This window comes from Sebastes umbrosus, chromosome 20, assembly GCF_015220745.1.
Source record: "Sebastes umbrosus isolate fSebUmb1 chromosome 20, fSebUmb1.pri, whole genome shotgun sequence".
In the NCBI taxonomy this organism is placed as follows: domain Eukaryota; kingdom Metazoa; phylum Chordata; class Actinopteri; order Perciformes; family Sebastidae; genus Sebastes; species Sebastes umbrosus.
Genome location: NC_051288.1, coordinates 26,751,367 through 26,771,954, shown reverse-complemented (window position 1 = coordinate 26,771,954; position 20,588 = coordinate 26,751,367). Strand labels below are relative to the sequence as shown.

Below are 20,588 nucleotides of genomic sequence, written 5' to 3'. Positions count from 1 at the left end.
GTCTCGCTCAGCCCAAGGCTTTACGAATCCTTCAACCTGCTTCCCTTTACATCCAAAGGAGATGAAAGCTTCTAGCTGGATTTAGCTGCTCAGTCTGCTGGAAAGAGAATCTCATCCTCTTAAATCTGTACAGTCGAGGTATTCTATAGAATAATCCACTCACCGCCAGCCAAACCTCCTCTCCCAGCTCTCCTTGTATAGAAAGTATAGTGAGGAAAGCTTTGAAAGTGTTTGACAAACTTGGACAGGTCTGTGATTTGTAACCTGTCCCGAAGAGCAGGATGGTTTCCTCCCAGCCGTCCTCCCCAGCACACAGCAGCTTCTGTCTGCTCTGTGTGGATGTTTCAATGAGAAAGCCACGGGGACGGTCTTCCACTCATTTACACCTCAAACACACCTCGTGTGACCACAGACCACCTATTACCTCTTTGCTTTATGCCTGCAGTCACACCAAAAGCTTGTACACCTTTCATCTGCAAAGAAAGTGAAGGATTTGTCTTCTTTGTGGCGACACACAATGGAGTTTCTGCAGATTTCAAAGGACGCCGAGAGTCATGAAACTTACAAAACATGTAAATTATCATGAAAACTGAGAGTAGATTTAAGAAAAAGAGCAGAAATTGCTCTCTGGCTGGTTGATACACCAGACGCTTTCTTTTCATTGTTCCCTCCTCAGATGAATGTTTTTCATTTTCAAGTAGCACCAGTCACTGAGGAGGAAAAGGATTCTTCAACTCTCCCATGTTGGAAGATATATGAACATTTAGACTGGTGCATCTTTTGATCCCAGAAGAGTTTCATTCCCGAGATGACAGGAACATTCTTACTGTCAGTCCCTCCTGATGTTTTGTTCATTTTAATTTTAAAGAAGGGAAAAAAATTAGCTTTGTAAATCAGTTTTCAAGCTCCTCTCATACAACGTTCATAGCGATACCGAAAAGTAATGGTCTGTAATTCGTATATATTCCACTAAATCAATTTGTGTGTAATTCACTTAATCGTGAAGCAGGAAATACTGTAGAAAGCGAAGGGGCAAAAATACCCAGGAGACCGCTGTTCATGTCCCGTCTGAAACCAGAAGTCAACGTTGATTTATTTGTCACGTAACTTACGTACTCAAGTAACTTTAGTACTCAAGTAACTTTACATACTAAAGTAACTTTATGTACTCAAGTAACTTTACTTCCAGAGTCATTTTAAGCTAAACCATGATAAACCTAACTAAGTAGTTTTGTTGCCTAAATCTAAGGAAGTTGTTTCCTGTCAAGACGGACGTTTATTTTGAAAAGACTGTATGCATGAAACGAGCAGAATTTGACACGTGTTGCTCGGTTGCTAATGTGACAATATACTCAGTGGCCACTTTATTAGGTACGCCTGTACAATCTAATGCAGTCCGATACAACATTATTTTGTGGCAAATTACATTTGTTTTTGACGTATCACAAATCCGTTTGTAATGATAGTCTGCAGAAGTCCTCGTCGGGAGGAGGTCCGGGTGGATGGATCAAACTTAATCCAGATGTTTCACCCCGGAGATGGTTCATGTCTCGTGTGAAACTAAAAGTCAACGTTCACTTATTTGAATTTACATCTGTAGCTTAATAACATAAAACATAGTTATTTTAAGCCATGATGTTTTTACTAAACCTAACCAAGTAGTTTTTGGTGTTTTTTTTGTTTTGTTTTGGTTCAATTTACAAAGTTAACCACGTTTTAAAACTGTGACCGTAATCTGGGAGGAAATATGTTTCCCTCGAAACATATTTGAGAATGCAGTTAGTTGTATGGGAATGTAATTTAGTCTGAGACAGAGTTGTCCAGTACAACACCACCTTTAACTATGACCTCAGTAAAAAACATATATCACATCTCCGACAATGTCAACACAAACTGAATTGAATTGCATTAGATTGTACAGATGTACCTAATTGTGCAAAATAAAGTTTATCTTGGAGCTACATGTTCATGTCCTTGAACATATTTATAATTCAGTGTTACAGACAGGTAACTTTGAGTTTCTTTTGCATGTTTTGTGAAAATGTGTGAGAGACGGTGAATCCTAAATAACCCCATCGCCTGAACCAGAAATGAAAGCCCAATATTTCATTATAAAATCGAAACTTAACTCAGGTTTGAGCCGTGTGTTTTTGTACCTCTGAGTGCAGCTGCCACTTGGTCCACGCGTTGACCCAACAAACTCGACTAATCAAACATCCTTGAGTTTATCTGACACGGTGTAAAAGAGTAAAAATCTCCACAAGTCCATGTATAAATATTTTAGACCTCAGCTTCAGGGTTACAGCTCATTTTTCCATCACTCACTGAGAACACGCTGCCGCCGCCGCCGCCGCCAGTGTTCAGCATTATTAATGTCATTTAAATTGCTGCGCTGACCTCTGAGCTCGCTCTTACCTGCGTAGCTTTCGATCCACGCTTCAGCTCCAAACAAGATAAGAAAACTCTCCTCGTCCTCCCGCAGCTTCATCAGCCTGAACCTTGATCCGGCTCTCAGTCGGCCCACGCTGGGGGCCGAGGCCGCGAATCAACACGGAGAAAAATATCTCTGTGACCTTCTGAACCACCTGACTCCCGCTGAAATTCAGCCTCTAACCTCAATTTGTCTTCCACAATAGTCTTTGTGCCAAACATGTCGAGATACGAAGCTGCTTTCTTTCTTTTTTTGACAGGATTTTCCCTCCGCTTGTTCGTTGGTAAATAGTGAAAAACCATATTATCAAATCATCGTATACTTGAGAGATCTCCACTACCATCCACCTTCCTGTCAGGTGTCTCTGATTCCAGCTCACTTTATTATCTTGAAACTAAACTTACATAAACTTCAGTACTAATGGAAACTGTAAAGCAGTAAATAGCACATTAACAAGAAACATATGTGACAGATACAAACTGATATTAATGTGTAAATGACTCTGATGAGTCCGGAGCGTCACAGCAGAACCAATGTAGGAAATAAAAAGTCATTAGTTTGTCTCTCGTCAGTGAAGTCTGTAGTCCCAGTTAATTAAACCAAGCAGGTCATTACCCGGTGTGGGTGTGCTGGTTCAGGTCAGTCTGTCAGCTCACAGACAGGGGGAATGAGACGAGGAGGAGAGGAGGAGCGAGGAGGAGCGAGGAAGAAGGAGAGATTTCTCCTGGACCGTGAAAATGAAGCTCTCCAACTGTCAAATTAAATCGTCTGCATGGGAACATAGTTTGTAAGAAAGCTAACAAAAACAAATGAGAGTTGTTGTTTGAGATTCATTACCAACCAGCCGAGTGTGGGAGCTCCACAAAGTCATTACAGTTCCTCACAGATGAGACTCCGGCTCCCATTTAGAGGCCTCCGACTTCTTCACATATTTCTTTGTTTGAGAGTAGAGAGACAGACAGGACAGTGGGGTGGATTTAGTTTGGTTTTCATGTTACCGTGGACGTGCTTCACGTTGCCGTGGACGTGCTTTACGTTGCCGTGGACGTGCTTTACGTTGACGTGGACGTGCTTTACGTTGCCGTGGATGTGCTTTACGTTGCCGTGCTTTACGTTGCTGTGGATGCGCTTTACGTTGCCGTGGATGTGCTTTACGTTGCTGTGCTTTACGTTGCTGTGGATGTGCTTTACGTTGCCGTGGATGTGCTTTACGTTGCCGTGGATGTGCTTTACGTTGCCTGTGCTTTACTGTTGTCGTGGATGTGCTTTACGTTGCCGTGGATGTGCTTTACGTTGACTGTGCTTTACGTTGCTGTGGATGTGCTTTATGTTGCTGTGGATGTGCTTTACTGTTGCTGTGGATGTGCTTCACGTTGCGTGACGTGCTTTACGTTGCTGTGGATGTAGCTTTACGTTGCTGTGAATGTGCTTTACTGTTGCCTGTGAATGTGCTTCACGTTGCCGTGACTGTGCCTTACTTTGCCGTGGATTAGCTTTACGTTGCCGTGAATGTGCTTTACGTTGCCGTGAATGTGCTTTACGTTGCCGTGGATGTGCTTTACGTTGCCGTGAATGTGCTTTACGTTGCCGTGGATGTGCTTTACGTTGCCGTGAATGTGCTTTACGTTGCCGTGAATGTGCTTTACGTTGCCGTGAATGTGCTTTACGTTGCCGTGGATGTGCTTTACGTTGCCGTGAATGTGCTTTACGTTGCCGTGGATGTGCCTTACGTTGCCGTGGATGTGCTTTACGTTGCCGTGGACGTGCTTCATGTTGCCGTGGACTTGACTGTGATGTCGGTCTTTGTCCTGCCTGAAGAACTCTTTATGGTGTTTCTGACTTTCCTCCAGGCTTTATGAGTCCTGAAACGGCCCGTCTGTCCCGTCTCCTCAGTCAGGTGTCCTTTATGTGTCTTTGCATCTACACTTCCTGTCAAAAACTGATTGCAGATGTCCTGTTTGTCCACGTTGCAGTCACAAGCTAGGTGATAAATGTGTTTCTCCTCTATGTCCTACCTCATTGTGTGAACATTTACAGTGTCGAGACGCCACCTCTGTAGTGTTCCGTATTTAACGTCTAGTTCATTCATCATCTCTCCTGTGAGAGACGGGCAGACGTTAATCTCTCTCTGTCTCCACTGATAACAAACACAACACTGGAAAAACCACTTCATCCAACACTTAGGTTTTCCTCTCAGACGTGAAAGTGAGATTTAAATCCCACTATTTTTCAAACAATGAAACGGCATAATTTGAGGAAAGTATCCTCCAAACTAAATGATAAATAGATTGTCTTTACCTTCCAAAATAACACAAACAGTATGAGCGATTCTGACGCCGCTGTTGTTAAAGTTTGGTTAGGTTTAGGAAAGACCGTGGTCATTAGATCAGATTAGATTCACTTTAATTTACTCAAGATATGTGAATGAAAACTGAACAGAGTGAAAGCTGCATCTCATTACATAAAACAGATGTTGACAAACAGTTGAAAAGAGTCGCAATATATTGCGTTAGTCAGCACATCGCAAAATGTTTAAAATCGTAATAAGATCGTATCGTGACTGAAGTATCATGATAATCCCACCCCTAATAGAAGCTAGAGAATACATTTAAATACTTTAAATACTGATGTTATGATTAGTATAATGGTCATTAGTGCTTTAAAGTATCAACACAGTCTCACGGCAGGTCATGAAATAGTCAATAGTCACTTTCCCCTTTGTTGTGACCCTCAGCACGACTTTCAACAACGTATTTTTCATGCGTTTTCCTACCAATGTGTCAATTTCCGCTCCCGTCTTTTCAAAATAAAACTACTTAGAATTGATTTCGTGCTGACCATCACAAAAAAAATTTAAATTTGTGTCTATGTACACTAAGGATGGGTCATGATTTTAGATTTTTTGAAAAGTCGTTAAATTATAAAAAGAAAATCGTATAGTTTATGCGATTTATTCATTCCATCCAAAATATATATTTCCCTTGTATTAACCTTGCGTGCATGTGTGCGTGCACAAACCCCCGCGCTCCCTCCGAAGGAGAGAGGAGAGTTGGGTACCTGGAGGCGCATGGCGACCAGGGCGAGGCCGCCGCGCCGCATTTGGTTTAATATTCTGAATGGTTGCCAGGCCCGTTGGCACCACCCTCCTTGGGCAGACCCCCCGCACCGCCACGAGCGCACTCCGACAAGCGACGCCGCGCCCCCCGTACTTTCAGCAGGTAGATCAGCTGTTCCAGCACCTGAGCTTATCGTCATTCAAACCCGACAGAAACAAAATGAAACTCACCTAAACCTTCTAGGTTTGTCTTTCCACCGGCCTCTTCCACTGTTCCAACAATAACAATAATAATCAACTAATCCTCAGTGATTTTGAATAGTATTTTTGCTTTGAATGCACATCCCTATTGTACACAAATCAATACTTTAAATTGGGTGACTATTTCCTGAGCTGCTGTGCGACTGGGCTGAAAGTATCCATGGATTGTAATAAATGGTCTTAGATATGCAGGGTCGAGTAGAAGGCGTGGGTTTTTCTCTCCCTAAAGAGTAGAGACATCGTCGTAGAGTATATCTTTCCACAGAGACGATGACAGAAACAGGACGCTGCTGTATCTGATGGAGGTCAGACAGGAAGTCAGAGGGAGACGGAGAGACGGATATCTGCATGCTTTATTCACCGCAGGCGGAGGTTAGAGAGAAGCTTGGCGGAGCGTCGGAAGGCCGAGCTTCACGTCCGGAGCTGCTGGGTTTCTTGATTGTGTAGAAGTGAGTCGAGTCACGCTGAAGGGTTTCTGTTATTTAGAGTCGACCTCGGCAGTAAAGGAGTCAGACTCTCCACAGAAGGGTTTACTCGTGGTGAAGGTCATTCTCACACTCAGCGAGGTTTCCTACTGACACCAGTCTGCTTCTCATTTGAGATATTAGAGCCGTAACACCCAGGAGACCTTATTTAAACCGAGGCTGGGATGGTGAAGCAGCACTAACGGTGATGCTGAACTACCTGCCGCTTCAAGAAAAGACCTCAAGAGGGGTCTTATGTAACAGTTCATAAGGAGTCTTCTCCTCAAACTAAACAAAAAGCATGATGGGTACGGCTGCAATGAACTATTATTTACATAATTAATTATTTTTTAAATTCTTTAAAAGATCAGAAAACAAAAGTTCTTCAAGCTAAATGTGATGTCTTCCAAAAATAACAGCCCAAAACTCAAAGATATTCAATTTATTATATATGTTGAAAAAGGAAAGATTAATCTGTTTAATTGATTATTAAAATAATTGCTGATTAATTCAGTTAATTGACTAATTATTGCAGCTGGTAACTAGCTCCGTGGTTACCGCAGGAAATTATGCCTTTCTCGATTTTAATTATCAAATTTATCAATTTTTTTTGTTATTAATTCAGATTTTTTGCCTGTTTTTGATATAAAAACGTACTTTCTTTTTATTCTTTATACTTTTTTAAAATCTAATTTAATTTGTCTTCTAATGCTGTCCACTATCTGCCACCTACACGATCATGATCAATTCATCCTCTAGTTAGTATTAGATGTAAGTGTACTATTATAAATCAGGTGACACAAACACTGTTCAACAACGCTTTATTAGCAGGACGACATCTTTAACACTTGTCAGGTGTATTCGGACTCTTTGTGAGCGAACGCAGCGCTGCATTGACGGAGCTGTCGGATCACTGTCTCCTCACAATGATTAAACCGGGTTCGACGGGGAGAATGACTTACCGTATTCCAGTAATGGAGAAGAGTTAACGATTTGAAAACACAATCAGTCGTCTTTGACTCGTGTGTTTAATCGGGTTTCTACAGAGCTGTTAGGAGCAGGAAGAGGAAACCGATCAGCGATTGATGATCCGGTTTTGTGTCGGAGCGAGAGGTCGGCGTGTCGATTCACAGATGCTGAGTGTTGTTTCAAAAGGTGATGAGCAGCATGTGGAAGACGTACTCAGACTCAGATGATCTTAGTTGAACAAAAATAATCCTTTCAGACATAATTCTACATTAACTACAACCTTTAATCCCTCATTTTTATAGTATAGTAATAATAATAATACCAATTAGGGTCAAGTAAACTCCGTGTTAATTAGGGATGCCCTGATATTCATTAGAAATATGAGATCCTTAGATCGGCATTAATGCTTTCGTTGGAGTGCCCAGAGTACGACCCCCCGCTTCCAGCTCTGAAGAACTGAACGGCGCTCTGAGTGACTATTTACGAACGCACCCATAGCGTGAAGCTACGTTGTGAACAACAAGTCAATGTTGAAATCGGCTGAAGGAGAGCTAGTCAATGTTAGCTGTTAGCTGTTAGCAGCCAGCGGGCAGCGCAGTTCGCACACGGGAGAAGTTTGCATTCAGGATTTTCACCTAGGTCGACTTAGAAAGGCCCGGGGTAAAGGCGGCGCTTTACAGAACCCCTCGCCTCTCCCAACCCGTCTTGAAACATGGACCCTGCTTTGTTCACTACAACCTGCAATGCCTCCTTTATAGATCATAGTAATAATAATAATACCAACAAGAAAATGCATTTCCTGCAGAAAACGTGTGTGAATGCTGAAATAAATTGCAAAGCATTGTTAAAATGCAGAAATGTGAAATTACTTGCCTGAAAATTGTTGACATCCAAATGCACTGCACTGCTGAAACACCTGCAAACTGAAAGGTAAAACTGGTTTATAATAAGGTGAAATTAATTGAATTTCAATTATGATTTTAGCTTCCAACAGTTATGGAAACAAGATAATCGACATATAACGATTATTGTGCCGCATCACGTTTTGCAATGACGCTCTTGTTTTGTCTTTTGTTATAAATCCAGTGCGCCGCTTTCCTTTCTAGCGGTGTGATTTGACCCCACTCGGCCGGTCAGGGACGGATCGCTCGGCGTGCGAGGATCCGCTCGTGGCAACTCTCCCCGGCGCTGGCCGCGACCTTCTCTAGGTCAACTTAGCGCTCGCTATGCCCTATCTCCATGCTGGGAGCTCCTCAGTGCGGCGATGTGTGCAAACCACCCGACCCGTCTTGAAACCGTTTTAATATCTATACAACCAATGTGTTTATGATTAAATCGTTTACCAGAGCACAGCGCTCTTCATAGATCTAGCTTCTTAATTTCGCTTTCATAAGGCACCAGATTGATGCATTTAACTTTAAGATGTACAAAATGTTCTTTCTAATTGCATGATGTTTCCAAAGTCAATGAGTAACTATGTAAAATAATCGTGATTATTTTTTTTTTTTCCATAATCCAGCAGCCCGATTTTCAGCCATAATTCTATATTCTCAACAATCTTTAATCCCTCATTTTTAGATAATAATAATACCAACTAGAAAATGCATTTCCTGCAGAAAATGCGTGTGAATGCAGAAAAGTGAAATAAATTGCAAAGCATTGCTAAAATGCAGAAATGTGAAACTGCTTTTGAAATGTAAAACTGTCCGAGTTGGACGCTGAACTGCTGTTTTACTGTTAAAGTTCTTAAAGATTTTGATTAAACTAACTGATAAAACATTAAAGGTAACCCAATTATCACCGTCTAAACGTCTGAACAGGCCTCTGCTGTCACGGTGGCAGGCAGCCAGGCTCCCTGTTCAACTTCAGTTTCTCTAAATTGTCTGGTAAAATAGTGAAAGTGCTCGTGGGATTTGGGGAATTATCAGCCACTGTGGGAAATGGTAAATGTTTTTGTCTCGGCTGCAAAGAAATAATACAGATTTACTTCATCAAAAGATGAAAAATCAAAGAGGTGGTCAGACCGGAGTAACGGCGACTAAGGGTCCCCGGAGCGGCCAAAATGACTGTCGAACAGCTTGAAGAGCTGAGAACGAGGAACCAGGCCGGTTTCTTTTTCCCCTTTTCGATCCGACTCGTTACAAGATGAGAGGCGACAGCGGAGCCTCATTAGAGGATATCTGCCTCAGTCAGTCAGTATTTGAAGAACGGTGACATCGTCTAACACTTCCTGTCGGAGGTATCTTCACATCACCCCCTCTTTGATATCCCTCCCGTTGGTGGCGTTTTAAAAAAGGCAGACGCTTGAATCTTCCTCTGCTCTCAGGATGTGAACGGCTCTCTGGTGGCCCACTCACAGTTTTAACAGTCAGGTATTTTCATGGCTGCGTGGGAGGAACACCTCTGTAATGAGCTGAAACCGGTTAAACGCCGTGGATCATAATACCAGCTTCAAATCCTCAAAGTGGAAATGAGTCATCACGTTTCTGCTTTGGTCTGATTTTGTCTTCTTATTTTCTTGATTGTTTTGTTTTTATTAAGAGAGATTTTATTAGCAGCTGCGACGCTGGTGAATCTGTGTGTCATCATCATCTGGTCAAATGTGGTCCTGTAGTAAACCTGCTGTAGCGGGAGGCAGGAAGATACTGGCTGTATTTACAACCGCCTACTACATACTACTGACGAACGCAGTATACAGTATACAGTATACAGTATACAGTATACAGTACGTACTGCGTTCCTCAGTATGAAACAGTTAAGGTGATTTATTTCTAGTATGCTAGACGAGGCTTTAGCCGTTAAACCAGCTCTTAAAGCACTGGACAAAAAAACAAACTATAATATCGAAAACTTTACTTTTTTGTTTCTTATGATCAATGTTTGTTGACTTTATAATATACTGCCGGTTGAGCTCCACCAGCCCTTAAACTGTTTATTCTACCAGCTCATAGTGAAGTCAGAGAAACAGGATCATCAACGAGGAGAGACGGGAAATATAAAACATCGATCCACAACATCTACTCAAACTGCAGCCGATGGTGGAGCTTTTCAACTCTGAAAAGGCAGATAACCAGATAACCACAGGTTCCTGTTCATCTATAACGGACATTTGTTTTGTGATATTTAAACCGGTCTCTAGAGAGCTCCAGCAGCTCGTAGCGGTCTGTGATCGTGACCGTCCGGCGACCCGGCAGGCGCTATAGCGGGCTGTCACAGCAGTTTGTGGAGCTTCTAAACTCCGAAAACGTCGGAGCAAATGTTCGATACGCCGTCTAATATCGTCAAACTGCCAATATTCAAAATCTACACAGATTTCTCGCCTCAAACGTTCCCATTTCCCTTTCTGAATGATGAATACAGACTACCGCTGGCATGGAGAGTTATTTCCTCTCATGCAGGCGCAGAACGTACGTGCTAACTGACCGTCGGCTGTCGTCTTTGCGGTGTGTTCGAGAGCAACTTTTTGTCCGAGACACGAGGCGACGGGAGGCGACTCAACGGTCGTTCTTTGTCGCTGCTAGTTCTTTGATGACGGGTTGGTGTGTCTGAGCCTTTAGTGGTTTTGTTGCCTGAAGCTAAACAAGTGTTTTTGTTCAGTTCACAACATTAATCACGTGTTTACCGCGTCCGAAAAGTGACGCCGAGGGGTCTGACGAAGCGTCAGTACGTGATGAGTTGGGATGAGAACGTGTTGGTATCTTTTGTCTGCACCAACTGTTAAAGTCAGACAGACAATGTGTGCTATCTAATCTCTCCATATTGAAATCTTCTAGCTACTTGAATGCTTTCCCCTCCTTAAAGTTCCCCTCCGGTAATACAGTTTAAAGTTATTATAAGGTAACACTTATTATTCTGCTCTGTATGATACTTTCATCCCACTTAAAACAAGTGAAATATTCACCCCCGAGAGGTTGCTTTCTTTATGTCGTCACCTTTAAATCAAATGGAGAAACGGTGGAACTCTCTGGTGCATTATTTTAAACACATTTACCTTCTTCACTACTTCAGTCTGAGGTGTTTGGTATATTTGGAAACTTCAGGCTGTTTGCTCAGATTGAGAATCCAGTTGACGACTTTCTGCAGCGATCTTGAATGTCACAGATGAAACTTTTGTGGCTCAAATAGTAATTTTTAATGTTGAATCAGAGACTAGAGAGTTCCTTAACCTGCTGAAATACATGCAAAACAGATTATAAAGAAAGGAAATCTGTGATCCTGGAGGCACAGAGCAGGTTTTACGTGAGCAAACATGGAGCCACGCTGAAAACCACCACGTCCAGCGTGTGTTTGTGACGGATGGCCGGGCATCACAGCAGCTGCTTGGACAGATGTGTGTCTTCTGCTGCCCACCGCTCACATCTGAAGGCCGGACTCCCAAATCTCCCCCAACAAGCCTCGGATCCAGCAGCTGACACAGCTAGCAGTGCAGAAAGAGAGCTGGACCTGACGGATACACCGAGAGCTCAAAATCAAACATTTATACTGGATTCATTTAGAGATTTCCAAAGTAAAAGTCCCCTAGAAGTTTATGATTCAACTTTTCCCCTTCATGGTCGGGAGCAAAGGTCTGCAACCTGCGTCTCTTCAGCTCCTCTCCAGTGGCTCCCTGTGGGTTCTTAAACATGGAAATGAATAACTGTTTTATGTTTACATTTTCATTTGTATTTATCATAGTTGTAGGTCTATGGTACGACGGAGTATTAGGGCCACATTGAGGAAAAAAATACATCTGAGATTTCTAGAATAAAGTCATAATATTATAAAGTAGTAATTTTACGTGTTTTCTTTTTTCTCGTAAAGTTATGACTTTATTCTTGTTATATTCTGACTTTATTCTGTAAATCTCAGATGTTGTTTCCCTCATTGTGGCACTAATACTCCGTAGTACATTGTCTCTTTGGCCCTCACTGCGTTACACTGATATACTATATACTTAGACTATAAACTGTGTTACCTTCATCACAATGATCACATGTTTTGCGTCTCCAGACAGATTATTATTTATTTTTTTGGGCTCTTTTGATAGTAAAGGTTGCTGACCTCTGGTCTAGTGTTAAAAAAGTCAATAAAACTCACTATAAATCGTAATATCAAATCACAATATCTAAAAAACACAAAACATATTGAATCATCACCGGAGTATGGTGATAGTATTGAACCGTGAGGTGAGTCGTCCCAACCCTGATAGATTCTAGACTTGTATTGATGCTCATACAGGTCGACCCTCAGTTATTCTTCGGGGTCTTAACATGTTTGAAGGTCATAAAACACCCACGCAACTGGTAAATGTTTCATATCCAGAACCGAGCAGAGACGAGTCATTAGTATACACTGATAAACACCTTCTCTTTGTTTGTTCTCTCTCCACCTCCTCCAACAGAGAACATGAAAGCAAAGTGTCGGCCCTGATCCTCCGCCGCGTCCCCCGGTGGAATAATTTGGTGCCTTTTAAACCCAATCATCAAGTCATCAAAGACGTAATCTGCACCGTCCACTGCCAGCAACCACAAGTGGACCTGGAAACAAAAAAACAAGGCAGGAACATTAAAACATCAAATATTCAACATTATCTGTGTGCGAGCCCGGGGGTTTTTACTGCCAACGCTGTTCAGACGAGACCCAGCGGGACGCCGCGGCCCCAAAACGACCGTAAAGCTTCGGTCGGCTTCCAACAACAAAACCCCCAAACGCATTCCTGTTCCGCAGCGATGAGGAAGGGTTTTATTTGGAGTTATGGGCTCTCTGTGTCTGTACAATTAGACTTTTGAATCTCTCAGCGAGTCTCGGAGGGTTCAGACTGAATTTGACTCAGAGAAAACTTTGGTGAGGAAAGTGATAAAACTGCAGTTAGATTAGTTTAAAATCTGACAACAGGAACACTTTGCTGCTGTTTGAGAAGCTCAGGAGACGGAATTCAACAGAGATTTTATCTTTCTAGAATTTAGATTTCTTCGAGGCGTATAAATATCACGACATTACAACGACATTCCACCCATCATGAGGATGCAGTTTAGCCTTTTTGCATTCAAAACCACTCAGTTAGGTTAAAGGAAAACGTCGTGGCTAGGCTTGAAATAAGTACGTAAACTAAGTAAAACACGTACAGAAACATCGTAACGTCAGTACAGAAAACACATCACGTGACAACCGTGGCTACAAAACACATGACAAATGTCTTTAACTTACGAAACAAAACACCGATCTCCAACACGGGTCTCCCGGTTGAAGTCCTGTAGTCCTGTGTTTGTTGGACACAGCCACCTCCTCACTCGCCCATCATAAGTGGTCTTTCTCACTTTATATACTACGTAACCAGCTCTGAAGTAAAGGCCCAGACACACCAAGCCGACGTCAAAGAACGAGGCGATGAAGGCCAACCTTTGAGTCGCCTCACGACGCCTTTGTCTTGGCCGACATGTTGTACTTGAACACACCGCAAAGACGACAGTGTTTTGCTTGCACCCTCTGACTCGTGTGTGCGTTAGACTCCTTGGTCTGTGTTTCAAGACGGGTCGGGTGGGTTGCAGACATCACCGCAGACCCCTGGCGCCTTTTTCGTAAGCCGAGCCCCGCCTTGGGGGCACGATGCGGTTGGGGCGCACTGAGGACAGTCCGCCCCTGTCGACAGTCGCACCGGGAGCAGAGGGTCCCGTCCCTCCCGGGAGGGGAGAGAGGGCGTAGCGAGCCCTTTGTCCACGGTGCGGCGAGGTCCAGGCGGGGAGCGCTGTAAAGCTGCGGCCGCGAGCCACCTTCGCCCCGAGCCATTCCAAGCCGACCTAGAGCCGGTGGCGGCGCACCGCCTCGTATGCGGGACTCCCCAGCCTGCCGTGTGGCGCTCACACCCTCCAGCCGGCTGTTAACGAGGGTCTTTAGACACAGAGAAGTACTCGTATCGGTACTCGGTATCGGAGAGTACCCAAATGTAAGTACTTGTACTCGGTCTGAAACAGAGTGGTATCGGTGCATCCCTACTAATAATCTAATAATCCACTCAGTATTTTCTGTATCATATTTTTGATAGAAGATTTGAGCACAAATACAAAAAAGTGCAACAGCTCTACAAAGTAAAATATTCTCAGTGAACTTCCCTCATTTATAAAATGAAACTAAACGGGTTTGACATGAATCCATAATGATATAATATCGATTTGGAGTCGTATCAATTGTTTTAAGAGAACCGCAAATCACAATTTGGCCTCAAAGGGCTTTGCAATAAAAAATCCTTTAATGGAAACAAACAGGAAAACACCTGGAGACGTCTGTTTTGTTCAATCAGGTGAAGATAAAACCACTACTCAGGTTCATTTAGTGACTTTACAAGACTTCTCCTGCTGGGATGAAGACCATTTTGACCTGAAAATAGAGTAAAAAAGGCCGAGACAACCGGCCTGATCCAGCTCCCAACACTGAAGTGTTATACCCACGGCTGCATATTAACATCAAATAGAAATATTCAACTATACATATAGTGACGTGTGTCAATGACAGTTTAAACACGTTGTCTCTAAAGTAACCTGGCATGTTATTTACCGTTGGAGACGTTGAGATCTCCACTAGGATTCACAACAGTGTTCAGCTGGTCTGGACAGAAAGCGTAAAGCTGGAGGCTCCGACGGCAAGGAAGAGGTCAATCTGTATTGTTTTATTTCCCCCAGATGAACTCATGATATAAAAGAGCAATAAGAGTTCGGCGGTCAGGCGGCAATAAAGCGGCAGCAGAGCCGAAGAAGAGATGTTGTAACCGGAGGCCGAGTCGACTTGTATATAACGGAGTCGCTGCTCGGCTGTTCTCGGCTCACTTTGTTATTCACGGCTGCAGGGAGATCAGATTATAAAACATAAAGCTGCGTGTTCTGCACATGGCGAGCTGTATGTCAAACGTGAAGATTGAACCACGCTGCCTACACAAGGAAACAACGTCGAGCTGTAAAGAGAACTTTGAAGTGTCCTTGTGAAGGTGTTAAACACTAAATAGAGCCAAAGAATGACTCGTAGCCAAAATATGAATGAATGTTTTGTGTTTTTAATATTCTCTCAGGTTCAAATAGGCTTTATAAGTTAAATATAATTAATTTCAATGCTACATGGACACTAACTTCAGCCTCAAATACTGAGACAGACTAGATTGTCCCTATGTTTGGTTAACTTCTTTAACACTAAACCATGGGGAAAAAGTTGAATCAAACACTTCTAGGGACTTTTACTTTGTAAAATCTCTAAATGAATCCAGTAATAATGTTTGATTTTCAGCATGTATGTAGTCAGAGATGTCCTGAAGTCAGACATTTCCCTCACAGATTAGTGCTTTTTCTTTTTAATTTATAAGGGACATGTAATGTTTTTTTTTGCAGACTTTTTTCAGATTTCCTTCCGTCTTTTTTTTGAACATTTTGGAGACATTTTTCTGCCTTATTTTCGCAAATATTTCAGACATTTTATAGACTTTATTCACACATATATCAGCCTTTTATTTGAACATATTTCTGCGTTTTTTTGGCCTTTTTTATTTACATATTTTGGGCCATATTTTGGACATTTCTTTGGCATTTTTTCGTCCTTTTATCGGACATATTTCAGATATTTTTATATTTTTTTCAGACATATTTCAGATATTTTTGGACATACTTCAGCCTTTTTAGTTAACCACAGATTAGTGGTATTTTCTTTTTAATTTATAAGGGACATGTAATGGTTTATACTTCTGGTGAATATAATCCATCAATCTGACGTCACGTTACTCAGACTACCACAATAAAAGCGGTAACTTCCTTCTACTTCCATATCGACTCAAATGAAGCACAATCTATTTCAAAATCGTTAAAAAAGAAATCGCGATATGTAGGTGAATCGATTTTTTCCCTAACCCTACTCTACACTCACATAAATAAATAAATAAATAAATAGAAAAATAAAATAAATAAATAAATAAAATTAAATGAATAAATAAATAAATATGCCTTAACTGTTACTAATGCGGCGGCGGGGACGCTGTTTTACAAATAAAAGCCTCATGAAACGCTGTTTAATAAGTGATATCAGAATCAGAAATACTTTATTGATCCCCAGGGGAAATTACAGTTGTCCCATTTTAGAATGAAAATGTATATAAACATAAAGAAGTTATAAGAAAAATAGAAATAAGAATAAAGATGGAATGTAAATATCAAAAATAAATGCAAATAATTAAAGGGACTACATTTTTAACTAGTAAAATAATTGATGTTCCATGTTTCATCATCTATTATTCCATTTCTTTTCCTGATGTTGATTGTTGCCGTGGTAACGCTTCAGTATCGGTATGGAGATATTTAGGCAGGGTATCGTGTCCAAGTCAGAATTTGGGTATCGTGACATCACCGATATATTTAGATATAGATATATATGTGTACTATATTTAGCTCTTCTCTTTTACAGAGAGATGATGATGAGTTTTTGTCCTCCCGGCAGCAGAGGAAGATGCTGGATGTGGATGTGGTTTCATGGTAGAGCTCCTCTCCCTCGAGTGTTCGCCCTCCTGATGAACTATCTCCTCTCATCAGTCTCATTAACTGGATAATAATTAGCAGTACTGATATATGGACACATGTAAAAGCAGCGCTGCGTCCACGCTGTGACTCTCTTTGAAGATTCACAACACAGATTCTTGTTTTTGTGATTCTTCAGTCGACTCCTCTGAGATGTAAACTCTGAACGGCGAGGCGACCGGTAAAACGCTGCAGCACGTATCAGTTTTCAGACAAACAATACAACATTAGCATAATGCCATCTTTAAAACAGAGGCAGAGTTGAATTTAAATGAGCGTTGGCATTAAAAATGCATGGAATACAGACCAGGCAGTAAATATCAAACTCTCTGAGCTGTTTTAACTCATCAAACCGCCTGAAAGCTGCTCCGCCACTAAATAAAAGAATAAGGAGGAGCAGAGTTTGTTGTAAATTTAGTGACTTTAGCGAATCAAGCATCCTTTAATCCAGTGTGAAAATATACTTTTCAGGGTTTAACTGTGTTGATTTCAGCCGTCTTTTACTCACCGACTTCATCACAGTTCATCAAAACCACAACAAACCTGCTGCTTCATTCTCTATCAAATCAATCTGCTTTTGTTTCTCCTCGTTCGTACCTGTGCTGAGCAGATATCGATCTCACCTGTTCTCACCCCGAGCTGGAAGGCAGTAACACAGAGAGAGAGAGAGATATGGAGGAAGAAGAGGAGGGCGAGGAAGACCATGAGAGAGAGATGAATAAAGATAAAGAAGTGGGAAAGATAATATTTCCTTTATTTGTATTCACGACTTTCCGGCGACAGAAGCAGCAGCAGAAACATTAGCAGCCGGCTTCATTCAGTCTTTATTCTTTGATTCCTGCCAATGATCCTGATCTATTTGACTTCAGGACATCTCTGACTACATACATGCTGAAAATCAAACTTTATTACTGGATTCATTTAGAGATTTTACAAAGTAAAAGTCCCTAGAAGTGTATGAGTCATCATCTTCCCTCCATGGTCTAGTGGTAAAAAAAGATATTGAATCGTAATACATACGGAATCGGCACCCAGGTATCGTGATAGTATTGAATCGGTAGATCGGTGTATCGTCCATCATGTTTTAAAGCTGGCATCTCGTTGTGTTCCAGCAGCTTCTCTTTTAAATCAGCGGAGGCAGGATGTTATTCATCGACTACAACCGTGAAGATATGTTCCCTCTGACCACATCATCTCTTGACTGGAGCACCAGATTATCATATCTCTCTCTTTGATGCGGGACTTTGATGCTCATCATCTTGTTCTGTGTTAGTCTGCTCTCAATAGTAAAATGGATTCGGAGGTATCACTCCCACTCGTTTCTGTGCTCTGAGGAGAGAGTAATTTATTCCATCTTAAGTGTCTGTCCCGCTCCCTCTCCTCACCTGCTCTCCACCTCTTCCATTTCCTGTGAAATTGCCCGGCGCTCTGCGAGGATAGAGGCCTTGGAGGAGCTGTGGAAACAGCCTCCAGACATTTTATCACATTTTCTTTCACTCTCTCAGCCTCCATCAGTCCTGCTATCTGTCATCTGGCTCTGTCTTTATTACTCTCAGCTCTGCGTCTGACCCCTCATGTCCCGACTGAACGGCTTTCATCGAGTGCTTTCAATAAAAAAAGAAAAAGAACAAATGAAGAAACAGAGCAAATTGGGAGCAGATTGTGTTTGTAACAGCGGCGTTAAATTTACTAAAACACTAATCAGATAACAGGCTGCAGGGAGGTGAGGAACAGTGGAAGGATTTTAATTAGTATCATGGTAATTATTATGGCTGTTTGAAGGGATCTCTGCTTATTGTATTCATGGATGGAAGGTCACGGGCTCGATTACACCACTGAATTCATTAACGGCATGAATAATACATACGTTAAGATAACGTATGTATGTTGTCACCGGATCACGGATATGTTGGATGTTTCAGTGCAACCGGAAGTAGGAAGTGGACGATGTGAGGCTCGCTGCAGACCAAATGTTTTGGGTTTATAGAGCTGCAAAGTGTGAGGAGATGAGTCGGACGATGTGAGGTCACAGGACTCCGTTTCTCCTGGTTGGATTATCCAGCTCAGTCTCATGGCAGGTCGAGAAAATAGTCACGAAATTAAATCTATTTGATTCGTGAACATCGACACGAATTTCCCTTTTTTTTCCGTGATAATGAGCGTCACTAAAAAACTTATTTTTAGTGCGTTTTCCTACAAATGTCCAGCAACATGTGATGCAGGTTTTGGCTTCAAATAACACTGGAAGTGGCGTAACTGAAGTACGGAAGTTATCCCAAATTCTCTGCAGTATTGGACGTATTTCCGATCCTGGTATTGGTATCGGAACAACTCTACCGCTGGACAGCGTTTTGTTCTCCACGTACTAAACTAAATAACATCTATTAGTAAAGAGGATTTTCTACAAACTAGAAGCATATAGAGTAGTCCTCATGGTAGTGCTCATGTACTCGTACCCGCAAAACGGCTCCGATACCACTTTACATTCACTCCACCTCCCCGATGGTGCGGGGGAGACGGCACCCCACGGGGCCGGGATCCCACCTCAGCCGCCGCGCGCTGGCCCTCACTTTCCTTGCGCCACAGGGTTTTGCTTGCACCCTCTGACTCGCGCATGCGTTAGACTCCTTGGTCCGTGTTTCAAGGCGGGTCGGGTGGGTTGCCGACATCGCCGCAAACCCCTGGCGCCTTTTACGTGGGCCAAGCCCCACCCTGGGGGCACGACGTAGTTGGGGCGCACTGAGGACAGTCCACCCCGGTCGCACCGGGAGCAGGGGGCCACCCCCAGCAGGGAGAGAGGGCGCAAGCCCTTTGGTCACGGTGCGGCGAGGTCCGGGCGGGGAGCGCTGTAAAGCTGCGGCCGCGAGCCACCTTCGCCCCGAGCCTTTCCAAGCTGACCTAGAGCCGGTGGCGGCGCATCGCCTCGTATTCGGGACTCCCCAGCCTGCCGTGTGTCGCTCACACCCTCCAGCTGGCTGTTAACGAGGGTCTTTTGGCACAGAGAAGTACTCGTATCGGTACTCAGTATCGGAGAGTACCCAAATGTAAATTTAGTACTTGTACTAAGTGCTTGTACTCGGTCTGTAAAAAAGTGTTACCGGTGCATTCCTAACTGTATTCCAGCTTTGTGGCGGCACATTACTAACTTTACGAGTTGCAAAACCAATCTGTGGTTTAAGTTTAGTAAAGCCCCGAACACAAGAAGCAAAAAGAAATACCATAAAACAATAATGACACTCAAAGAAAATGGTTCCGAAGTGGCTGCATGGTATAAACCGATTTAAAGGAGAAAACACACTGTATGGTTTGGTTAACTAAACCAAATGTAATATTCTGTTTTCAGTTTATTTCTATGAAAAGCAGCTTGGAGAAAGTAGTTAGAGGAGGATAATCCATCACGGTGAATTGAACCAGCTGCAGGGCTGAGGAGTGATAGGTTTTTATTGTTTATCATCCTAAAACATGCACCAGTTCCACCCTGGATCTAGAAACAGCATCCTCCACCTGATGGATGGCTTCATTTTACAGATGGGAACCATAAAAAAAATCTATTTTAAAATGATGCTGGAAGGCCTCAGAACTCTGAGCAGAAGGTAAATGAGATGTAGAATTTAGAAACACTCCAAATGATACTTTATCCAACTGTAAGAGCGAACGGAGCATAAAAGTGGAGTTATTTTAAATGTAATGTTGAACCAGCTGCCTCCTGACAGCACAAACTCAACCCAATGTTCCCCGGAACCACAGACTTAAAGTTCAACACAAACAAAGAAGCTGAAGGAGTGACGCTACCTGCCGTCTGTCCTCACAGAACAACGCTAATTAAAATGCTTCCCGCTCGTTCTCCGTCATCACTTTAACGCTGACAGCCAGCTGTATTTCCT

The 20,588-nt window shown here is 42.6% G+C and overlaps 1 long non-coding RNA gene across 2 annotated transcripts in view; it reads left to right on the top strand.

Moving 5' to 3' along the window:
• LOC119479302 overlaps positions 1-20,588 on the top strand; it is a 117,831-nt gene that overhangs the window by 13,263 nt on the left and 83,980 nt on the right. The window contains exon 3 of one of the 2 annotated variants that reach the window (XR_005204659.1): positions 12,561-12,724. The exons of the other annotated variant lie outside the window; for it this stretch is intronic. This is a non-coding gene — a long non-coding RNA (uncharacterized LOC119479302). Of the gene's footprint in view, positions 1-12,560; positions 12,725-20,588 lie in introns of those variants that run through there. 2 annotated transcript variants of the gene reach the window in all.